This window comes from Coenobita brevimanus, chromosome 75 (assembly GCF_032717465.1).
Source record: "Coenobita brevimanus isolate Jiangsu-jjx chromosome 75, ASM3271746v2, whole genome shotgun sequence".
Classification (NCBI taxonomy): domain Eukaryota; kingdom Metazoa; phylum Arthropoda; class Malacostraca; order Decapoda; family Coenobitidae; genus Coenobita; species Coenobita brevimanus.
In genome coordinates, this window is record NC_137028.1 from 17191249 (window position 1) to 17201248 (window position 10000).

Below are 10000 nucleotides of genomic sequence, written 5' to 3' on the forward strand. Positions count from 1 at the left end.
GTGAGTAAAGGACGAGACAGAAATACGGTAAAAATTGGAAGACGATAGAGAAAGTGTGTGTGTGTGTGTGTGTGTGTGTGTGTGTGTGTGTGTGTGTGTGTGTGTGTGTGTGTGTGTGTGTGTGTGTGTGTGTGTGTGTATGCATTGATCTGTTTATGTGCTAGTGTATGTGTATGTGCGCGCGCGTGATTGATCTATTTGTGTTTATGCCTATAAATATGTAAGAAGGGTGATTCCCATGGTGCTTCAGTGCCGCCTCCCTACATTGTCAAGCCCTCACTCCACACCATCTTATCACACTCCACCCCACCCCACCTCACCCCACCCCATCCCTCCCCACATCACTCCACCTAACCTCACCCCATCCCAACCCACCCACCACCCCACCTCCTTTCATCCAACTTTACCCCATCCCACCCTACCTCACCCCACCCTACCACACCCCACCCCGCCTCATCCATATTCACCACTCACACATTCCGGCCCAGCGGGGACTTTGGCCTTGGAGGTTTCGGCTTGATTACTCCTCATCTTTCTTCCTAAATTCCGAACTTTTATTTCTCAGTTTCGTTCCTAAATTTCTCAGCTTCGTCTCTTAACAACTATTATTTCTATCATTTCTTCTATTATTCTTAGTTTCGTTTTTAAAATCCTCAACTTAGTCTATCTATCTATCTATCTATTGCCTGATGGCATAATCCCATTAGGGGTGGCCATTTGACTCCGAGTTATTTGTTTTACAGGAAGGGGCACTAACCCTCCACCAACCCACTTGATGACACGTAGGGAGCACGTAATTGTTTGGTTATATGGTTACCACCCAGCGTTGTAAATGGTTTCTTGGCTTACAGGAAACCATTAGGCTTGTCACTCAATGTAAAGCCACCTGTAAAGGAAAGAAAAGCAATAAGAAGTGACAGGAAAGATGGGAGAAACAGGAAGAGAGGAGGGCAGGCACAGAAAAAGAATGATAAAGGCTGAGGAAGAAGTAGGCAGCACTATATCAAGTGAGTGGATGATGGTCGCCACCACCTACCACTATTCGAACCAGCGCTTGCAACTGCGTGAGTACAGCAGCTTACCAAGTGAGCCACTTAGTACCTACTCATTTTCGGTCCTAAAATGTCTAGCTTCTATTCTCAGTTTTGCCACCAAATTTTTCAGCTACTGTCACTTTCTTATCTGCGTTTCCAAATTTCTTAGTTTCGTGCCTCAGCTTTGTGTCTATCTCGCCTTTCCTAAATTCCTACCTGCCTTCCAACATTTCTCAGTTTCTTTCCTAACTTTCTCATCTTCGTTACTGAATTCCCAAGCACCGTTTCAGATATCTATGCTGCATTTTTCAGGGTCCTTATCTTCGTTCCTAACTATGGTCATAAAATTTCCTGTTTCATTCTCATACTTGATTAACACACACACACACACACACACACACACACACACACACACACACACACACACAACCAAAAAAAAAAGTGTACCCGCCGAAAAAAAACACTGATAGACATGACGAGGAAAACTTTAAATTCTCACCGACCACTATTACTTTTACCTATTTTATTTATTCATTTTTTTATTTTGCGTGTACATTTCTGGGCTTGTATTCATAAACTTTCCTCAGCTTAAAATGTGTATAAAACTTACTGCATATACACTTACCTTCAACCATACAACCACCAGACACTTGGCAATCAAATCAGTGTGAAAATAAAAGTCACAGATTACGAAAAAGAAAAAGATATATGATAATAGTTAACTGTGAAGAAGAATGGCTTATTAGTCCTGTAAACTGATTAAGATCATCTGGAGACACTCTTTCTGGGGTCATATATATACTGGACCTAAATCCGACTTCAACATAAATCTCACAAGTTAGTTATTGTAAGAAATCAACATACTGATTCTATTTCACCACTTACAAATTCACTCTAGCTTACTGAAGATGTAAAGATTTTGGCAGCTATAAACGTAAAGGTGAAAAGGTAAATTCATAATCTTTTAAAACCAAGCCACCTGAAGAAAGCTGACGAAATGGCCCCTTCGAAATACTTAGAAATAACTAGAGGGAAAAGTCACAGAGCCGGACCTTACTAGGGACAAGGTGTAATAAACCTGAAATGTCTTAAGGAGGGAGTGCAGGAGGGGCCGGGTGTGGGGGTCTGAGGGGGGAGAGGAGGATTAATATCATGCCTCGTCCATTTCTTGATTGGGTCTGCCAGGGCCGGCCAAATGTCTCCATCCTCCTGGTCACTCTCACAGTCAACCTCTCACATCTGCTTCTCTCCTCTCCTCTCTTCTCATCTCCTACTTCTACTTTCCATCTCTACCTGTCCTCTCATTTCTACCTCTCCTCTCATATCCCACCTCTCCTCTCATACCCTATCTCTTCTCTCATCCCTTCTCTCTCCTCTCACACCCCACTTTTCCTCTCATTCCCCTCTTCTCCTCTCATTCCTCACTTCTTCCCTCACTCCCCATCCTTCCTCTCATCCCCCATCTTTCAATTTATATCCCACATTTCCTTTCATATCCCACCGTTTCCTTCTCCGCGTACAAGATGGCGCAGAATACCTCCACATATCCCCACTTTGACACCAAGATCTGTGTTCCTAGTGGTATAAAAGACTTTGTAACACCTCTTTCTAAGCGATTTATTACGCGTATTATACCTTCACGTCTTCCTTCGTGTTATTTACCTCGCTTTCTTTACCCTCCGCTCCTCCATACCTTCTCTCTCTCTCTCTCTCTCTCTCTCTCTCTCTCTAGCTCCACATTCATCCTCAGGTGCCTCCTACCCACAGGCGGAAAAGCGACATCTGGGATTTAAGAAAGATAAGGATATATGGCAATGTAAAGCTGTGTGTGTGTGTGTGTGTGTGTGTGTGTGTGTGTGTGTGTGTGTGTGTGTGTGTGTGTGTGTGTGTGTGTGTGTGTGTGTGTGTGTGTGTGTGTGTGTGTGTGTGTGTGTGTGCGCGTGCGTGCGTGCGTGCGTGCGTGCGTGCGTGCGTGCGTGCGTGCGTGCGTGCGTGCGTGTGCGTGTGTGTGTGTGTGTGTGTGTGTGTGTGTGAAGGCTGATGTGTGGCTCTGGGCGGCTCAGGGTAAGCTTTGGGCTGATGTTATATACGCTGGTGGTTTGATCCTGCCGCGGACGAGGGAGGGGGAGTGTTGTTTTGCATGCAAGGTTCAGCGCCCTTTCAGTAATGTTATTGGTCCGGCCTCGAAAAACAGTTACGGCATGAGAGTAAGTACTATCACTATAAATACTGTACACACACAACCTACAATGGCCTTCACAACCAGCGTTCGGCGTTAAGGGAAAGAGAGGGAAAAATTGTTGTTGTTAAGCCATCATGAAAGCCTTGAAAAATAGAAGTTCATTTATAAGAGATCATAGGATGAGGGTGAGGAATGAGGGGAGTGATGTACAGAGGCGTGTGAGGTATGAGATGTCGTGAGTAATGGATGGTGTGCAAGGGGAGGGGGAACTAGCCTACTCCGCCTACCTGCCCTCACCTTACCCTCCACCACGCCATCACTCTCACCGCCCACATTCACAGCTTCATCTATCATTTACAACCCTGGAGGCGGCGTAGCTAAGATCATGAAGTACTTACTCTGAGGGAATTTAGATGTGGCCTATTTCCGATGGGCACGCGGTTGAAACTTCTCCTGATTCTGTGTTTTTCTTCTTCCTGTTTCTGGGTCTTACTCATCTCCTATTTATAACAAAAGAAAAAGTAAGCTACGGAGCAAATCATAAAATATCGTACCACATAACGCTGGACATACTTCAACTATACTATGTTCATTATAACTAGCCATAAAACTACTTCCCCCCCCCTCTCTCTCTCTCTCTCTCCCTGGAACGCTATGCCATCAAGAGGCTAACAGTAAGACGCACTGCTAGTCACGAAGAAGTGCAATGGAACGAAGGTAGAGCCGCTGTAGTGCCTTTTTTCTGATCAACAGGAAATAAGGTACAAAAGGACTAAAATCTGCGCCTATATGTCGATTAAGTACCTTAGGAGAATTTGTTAAGGGAATATTGGTGTATCTGCGGCTTTGTCTGGTGCAGCCTCGTAACCCTGCCATGCGTGTAAACCATCAGTATAATTATTTACATCATTACGGTTTAACGGCACGTAATTATGGGCTATCAGTTAGATATACTGGGATACGTACCCTCACTTGGTGTTCTGGGGAAGAGATAGATAGATAGATAAAAAGATAGATCGATAGAGATGGAGATGGATAGATAGATAAAAAGATAGATCGATAGAGATGGAGATGGATAGATAGATAAAAAGATAGATCGATAGAGATGGAGATGGATAGATAGATAAAAAGATAGATCGACAGAGATGGAGATGGATAGATAGATATGGATATGGCTAATATAGAGGCCTGCCTTCATGTTTGCGATGAAAGCTTAAATAACTATACTAGCAAATAATCTACTGTATACCCTCTGCAGAAGGGTGGGTGGGTGTGGGTCACTTCTCCGGCAGCATAAACCAGTGTCTTACGGCCCTACTGATCACCTACCCTTCAGAAAGTGTAAAATATAGCCTGAGCGTGCCTTCAAGAGCTGCCCACTCCCTCAGAATTCATGACCATGCCGGCCGCTACGACACATACATATAAAGTTTTCAGAGAGCCGGGGGGAGTTCCTGGAAATATAGTCAGAAGAGAAAAGCCGAGTGGGATCTACATATACACACACACCTCACACATTCATACATACATACATAAATACTTACATACATATCACAACCGCAGCAGTAACACAGACATTTTTATACAGTATACGTAAACGTGTTCTTCAGTATAATCAGCAGGAATACAGCCCTTATTTTATTAATTTCCACTAAGATATACTAATACGAAGCCTCCAATGCTATCTAGAATAAGAGTTGCAATACTGGAATAAGAGTTTTAATACCAGAGTAAGAGTTTTAACACTGGGTATCTGAATTACTGTAACTTTTGTATTGCAGGTTACAGGGCTGGGCTGATTACTGCTTCACCTGTCTCACCTCACCTGTCTGCCCTCACTACAGGTAAGGATGTAAGGTCTGTGTGTGTGTGTGTGTGTGTGTGTGTGTGTGTGTGTGTGTGTGTGTGTGTGTGTGTGTGTGTGTGTGTGTGTGTGTGTGTGTGTGTGTGTGTGTGTGTGTGTGTGTGAGAGAGAGAGAGAGAGAGAGAGAGAGAGAGAGAGAGAGAAGCAACTATGAGGAAAATTTATAAGTCATTAGCAGAGTCAAGAAAAGTGAGTCAGGATATGAGTCACAAAAAGCGAGTCATGTGATGTAGAGAATGTGATATGAGTCAGGAGAGTCATAAAGTGAAAGACATGAGGAACAAGTCGTGTGGAGTGAGTCACAGGGAATGAATAATACGGAGTGAATCATGAGGAGTGAGTCTGTATGAATCTTGAAAAGTGAGTGATGTGGAGTGAGTCAGGAGGAGTGAGTCATGAGAAGTAAGTCATGCTGAGTGAGTCATGAGGCGTAATGAGGTATGACTGGGAGGAATGTGAGGAGAGTGAAGAGTGAGTGGGATTGAGAGTGAGGATGAGTAAAGGTGAAAAGTGAGTGAGAATTAGTGAGCAAAACTGAAGAGTAAGTAAGGAGGAGCAATGAGTATGGCTGAGTAAGGGTGAGTGAGACGGGCCCATACTCTCATAAGTTAAGCAGACTCTCTAACACCTTTAACTAAGCTATTTAGTTTACTTAATACACCTTACTATCCTCATCTGTGCTACATAAATCCATCTAATATCGCCATACTCTGCATAAATAACGTACATAAGAGTAATAACCACTCATATCCAAAAGTAAGTCGCTAAGGAAGAGGTGTTTGGGAACTTCCTTAACAGACGGGAATAAAGGCCAAGGTGAGGGAGGCGCCAGAGGGTCTTCCTTTACTCTGACCTCCCCCGACCTAATGGTGCCTCATATCCGCCCTGACCTGCCTACCTTCCTGCCTGACCTCCTTCCTCACTGCCTATCCACCTGGCACACTTCCGCCTCGCCCTGCCTAGCCACTCGCCTCATATCCGCCTCTCCATGCCTACCATCCTGCCTCCCTGCCTATCCACTTTGCCTGATATCGCCTTGACCTGCCTACCTTCTCCCCCTACCTCTTCACTTGCCTCTCCCTATCCATCCTTCTTCTTTCTTGTCAGCCTTCCCTCTATCCTTTTTTTTACACTTCCCCAACCCTGTCTATCCACTTCCCTCCATCCTGTCTATCCACTTCCCTGCACTCTGTCTATCCACTTCCCTACACCCTGTCTATCCACTTCCCTCCAACCTGTCTATCCACTTCCCTCCAACCTGTCTATCCACTTCCCTCCAACCTGTCTATCCACTTCCCTCCAACCTGTCTATCGACTTCCCTCCACCCTGTCTATCCACTTCCCTCCACCCTGTCTATCCACCTCCCTCCACCTTGTCTATCCACTTCCCTCCACTCTGTCTATCCACTTCCCTCCACCCTGTCTATCCACTTCCCTCCACCTTGTCTATCCACTTCCCTCCACCCAGTGTATCCACTTCCCTATACCCTATCTATCCACTTCCCTCCACCCTATCTATCCACTTTACTCCACCCTGTCCTCCACCCTGTCTATCCACTTCTCTCCGCCCTGTCTATCCACTTACCTACACCCTCTCTATCCACCTGCTTTCTTCTGCTGTCCTCTGCTTCTTCCATATTCTCTCCCCATTCTCATTTTCTGCTTGATTACATTCCTCCCTGCCTCTGCTCATTAACCTTCCCTTCCTGTATTAGGCTACCCTCCTGTCTGCTTCAGAATACTGTCTGCTTGAATTGCTGCCTCCCTTCCCTGCCTTGCTGTTTACCTTCTCTCTCTCTCTCTCTCTCTCTCTCTCTCTCTCTCTCACACACACACACACACACACACACAATTTGCTGCCTTATTATCTTTTTGCCTGTATCCCCCTCCCTCTAAATCTCCCTCCCTGCCTTCTCTCCAAACTGTCTCAGAATATTATGCTGTTGTTAGGTGTCTTCCTCTCTAGTGCGCGTCCACACCAAAAGCGTGCTGGTGCGGGCGGGCGAAGGCGAAAGTTTGCCATCACCGTGACCCACTGGACGCGGGCAGGTGCGGGGGAGAATTTCTATGGCTTACGGGGTACGGGGGAGAGAGGGCAATCTCAGTGTGTTCCTAACTGTGTCATTCACTCACTCACTCACTAATGTTTTGAAGGATGGGGTCTAGGCATTATGTGAGAGGGTGCTGAGGGGTGGGGGTATTGACGGTGTGCATGGTGAGGCGTGTCTGTGGTGTGTCTGAGCTGTGTGGTGTGCAACTAGTCAACAGCCCTAAATATGACACAGAGGGGTAAGGCAGATCAATGGGTAGTTAGCCGTAGTGGGACGAACTGTGAGCCAGAAAGATGTTACTGACGTGCTTAAGCAGTGACTAACTATTTCTTTCCCCTTAAAATACTGCTGGGGTGTGTGCGGCTATTAAAGGTGTCTTATGTCTTGTCTTGTTTCCCCAGCTGCTCTCTTCCTTTCCTAATTTTCTATCTGATTAGCTTCCTGCCAGCAACCACCACCCCTCCCACACTCTCTCTCTCTCTCTCTCTCTCTCTCTCTCTCTCTCTCTCTCTCTCTCACACACACACACTCACACACTTCTGAGTTACGGCATAAACCCCATCCTCTTCCCGCTGCTTAATTTTCGTCCACTTTTTTCCCTCTGTCTTCCTCCCTGTGCTATTTTGCAGTCTCTCTCTCTCTCTCTCTCGTCTACTTCAAGCCTCTCCTTTCGTGTCCTTTTACATTATTCTTGTTCCTTTTTCCATTTCCATCCATCCTTCCTTCCTTCCTTACTTTCTCTTAGCTGGCAAATAATACCGACGGAAGTAGATGACGCCTTAATTAACCCCTTCAAGACCAGATATCTTTCTTAACCTGAATACAATCGTCTGTTATTAGAAAGTAAATCTGAAAAGGCGACATGGGACTGAGGGGACTATACCATTGACTCCAGGCATGACTAATGAAACGCGGATGGCCATGACCGTAGATTTTCTCACATTTTTTTTCCCCATGATCATTAACACCTGAACTGCGATTGTGTTCCCTTACTTAATACATTTGTTGCTATCAGACGGATGTATTCATTTTAGGAGAGCCCCCTAGTAGCGAAAAGGACTTAATGAACGATATACTGAACTACTCCACTTCGAAAATCTCTCTTAACATGAACAAAGTCGTCTGGCGATAGCAAAGATAAAAAAAAAAAAAAAGTCACTGAATTGAGAGGGTTAACGTCTTTTCTACTATGTCGTTTTTTTGATATACTTGGTGAAGAACGGGAGACACTTTTCGAACAAGCCTAGTTAGATAAAGTTGTCATTAACCCCTTCAAAATCTACCACTTGGCACTATCACTAAAATTTTTCTGTGTAATATGCTAGATCTATCTCGTTCAGAATTGTATCCGGTATCATAGCCAACCTTGCGATACTTTCTCGTCGTGACTATGATTTGCTTTGGCAGGAAGGACAAGGAAAAAGGAGTATAGATCCTTCCATATTTATTCTTCCTGCAATAACTAAATAGAGAGAGAGAGAGAGAGAGAGAGAGAGAGAGAGAGAGAGAGAGAGAGAGAGAGAGAGAGAGAGAGAGAGAGACTTTGAAGAGAGTATTAAGGAGTAGTGATGGTGGTGCTTGGCTGAAAGGATATGAAGAGAGGAGGGGAGGGGGGGAGCGTTAAGTCTCCCACCTCACTTATATCCTGCCTCACCCACCCCTATTCCCTGCCTCACCCACACCCTGCCTCACCCTCAACCTGTCTCATCCATTACCTGCCTCGCCCACTCCTATTTCCTGCCTCACCCGCACTTGCTCAGCCTACCTTCTTCCTCTGTACCTACTTTCCTACCTACCTACTTCTCCTTTCATTTGCCTAACTCATTCTTAACGTCTTACCAACCTACCTACCTACCTCTCCGTTCACCAGTTTACCGCGTTCTCTACCGTACTGCCTTACCTGTCTCTTCACCTACCTACCTACCTACCTACCTCTCCGTTCACTTGCCTAACTCTTCCTTTACTTATTTGTTCACTGACCTAAGTATTCATCTGTTCATTCTCCTGCCAACCTCTCCTCTACCTACCTACTTACCTACCTGTCTACCTAATTACACACCTGCCTATTTACCTAATTACATACCTGCCTGTTAATTTACCTGTCTACCTCTCCAGTCACCTATCTCTTCCTCTACCTACATACCTACCTACCTGCCTACCGACTTCCCATTAACCTACTTGCCTTTCCATTCACCTACTTACCTACCCACAGTACCTACCTACCTAATTCCTCTCATACCTACCTGCCTCACCCTCCCTCTTTTTCTCTTCACCTGCCTACCTCCCGCTTCATCTAACTACCTTCTACCTGCCTGTCTGCCTGCCTACCTACCTACATACATACCTACTTACCACCCTTCCGTCTACCTTCCTTCCTTCCTTCTTTTCTATCTCCCCTACACCTATCTGCCTTTCTTTCCTGCCTGCCTACCTTCCTGCCTCACCTCATGCCTCTGACTCCCCCTTCTTACCTTTCCTCTCACCTCATCGTCTCCTAGCACCTGAGAGGAAGTGAAAGAGGGTGGGGGGGGCTGGGAGGAAAGGGGAAGGGGCTGTGAGTGAGAGAGAGAGAGAGAGAGAGAGAGAGAGAGAGAGAGAGAGAGAGAGCAACACTAATAGGCGTGGTTTGATGGCGAAGGAGAGAAAGGGAGAGGAGGAGGAGGAAGGAACGGATGGAAGGTGGGAGGAGGAAGGAGCAAGAGAGAGAGAGAGAGAGAGAGAGAGAGAGAGAGAGAGAGAGAGAGAGAGAGAGAGAGAGAGAGAGAGAGAGAGAGAGAGAGAATGGAGAAAAGAAAAGGGTGAAAGAACAAGGGAAGATGAGAGGAGGATGGACAGAAGAAAAGAAGATAGATGGAGAGAAAGAGAGGAG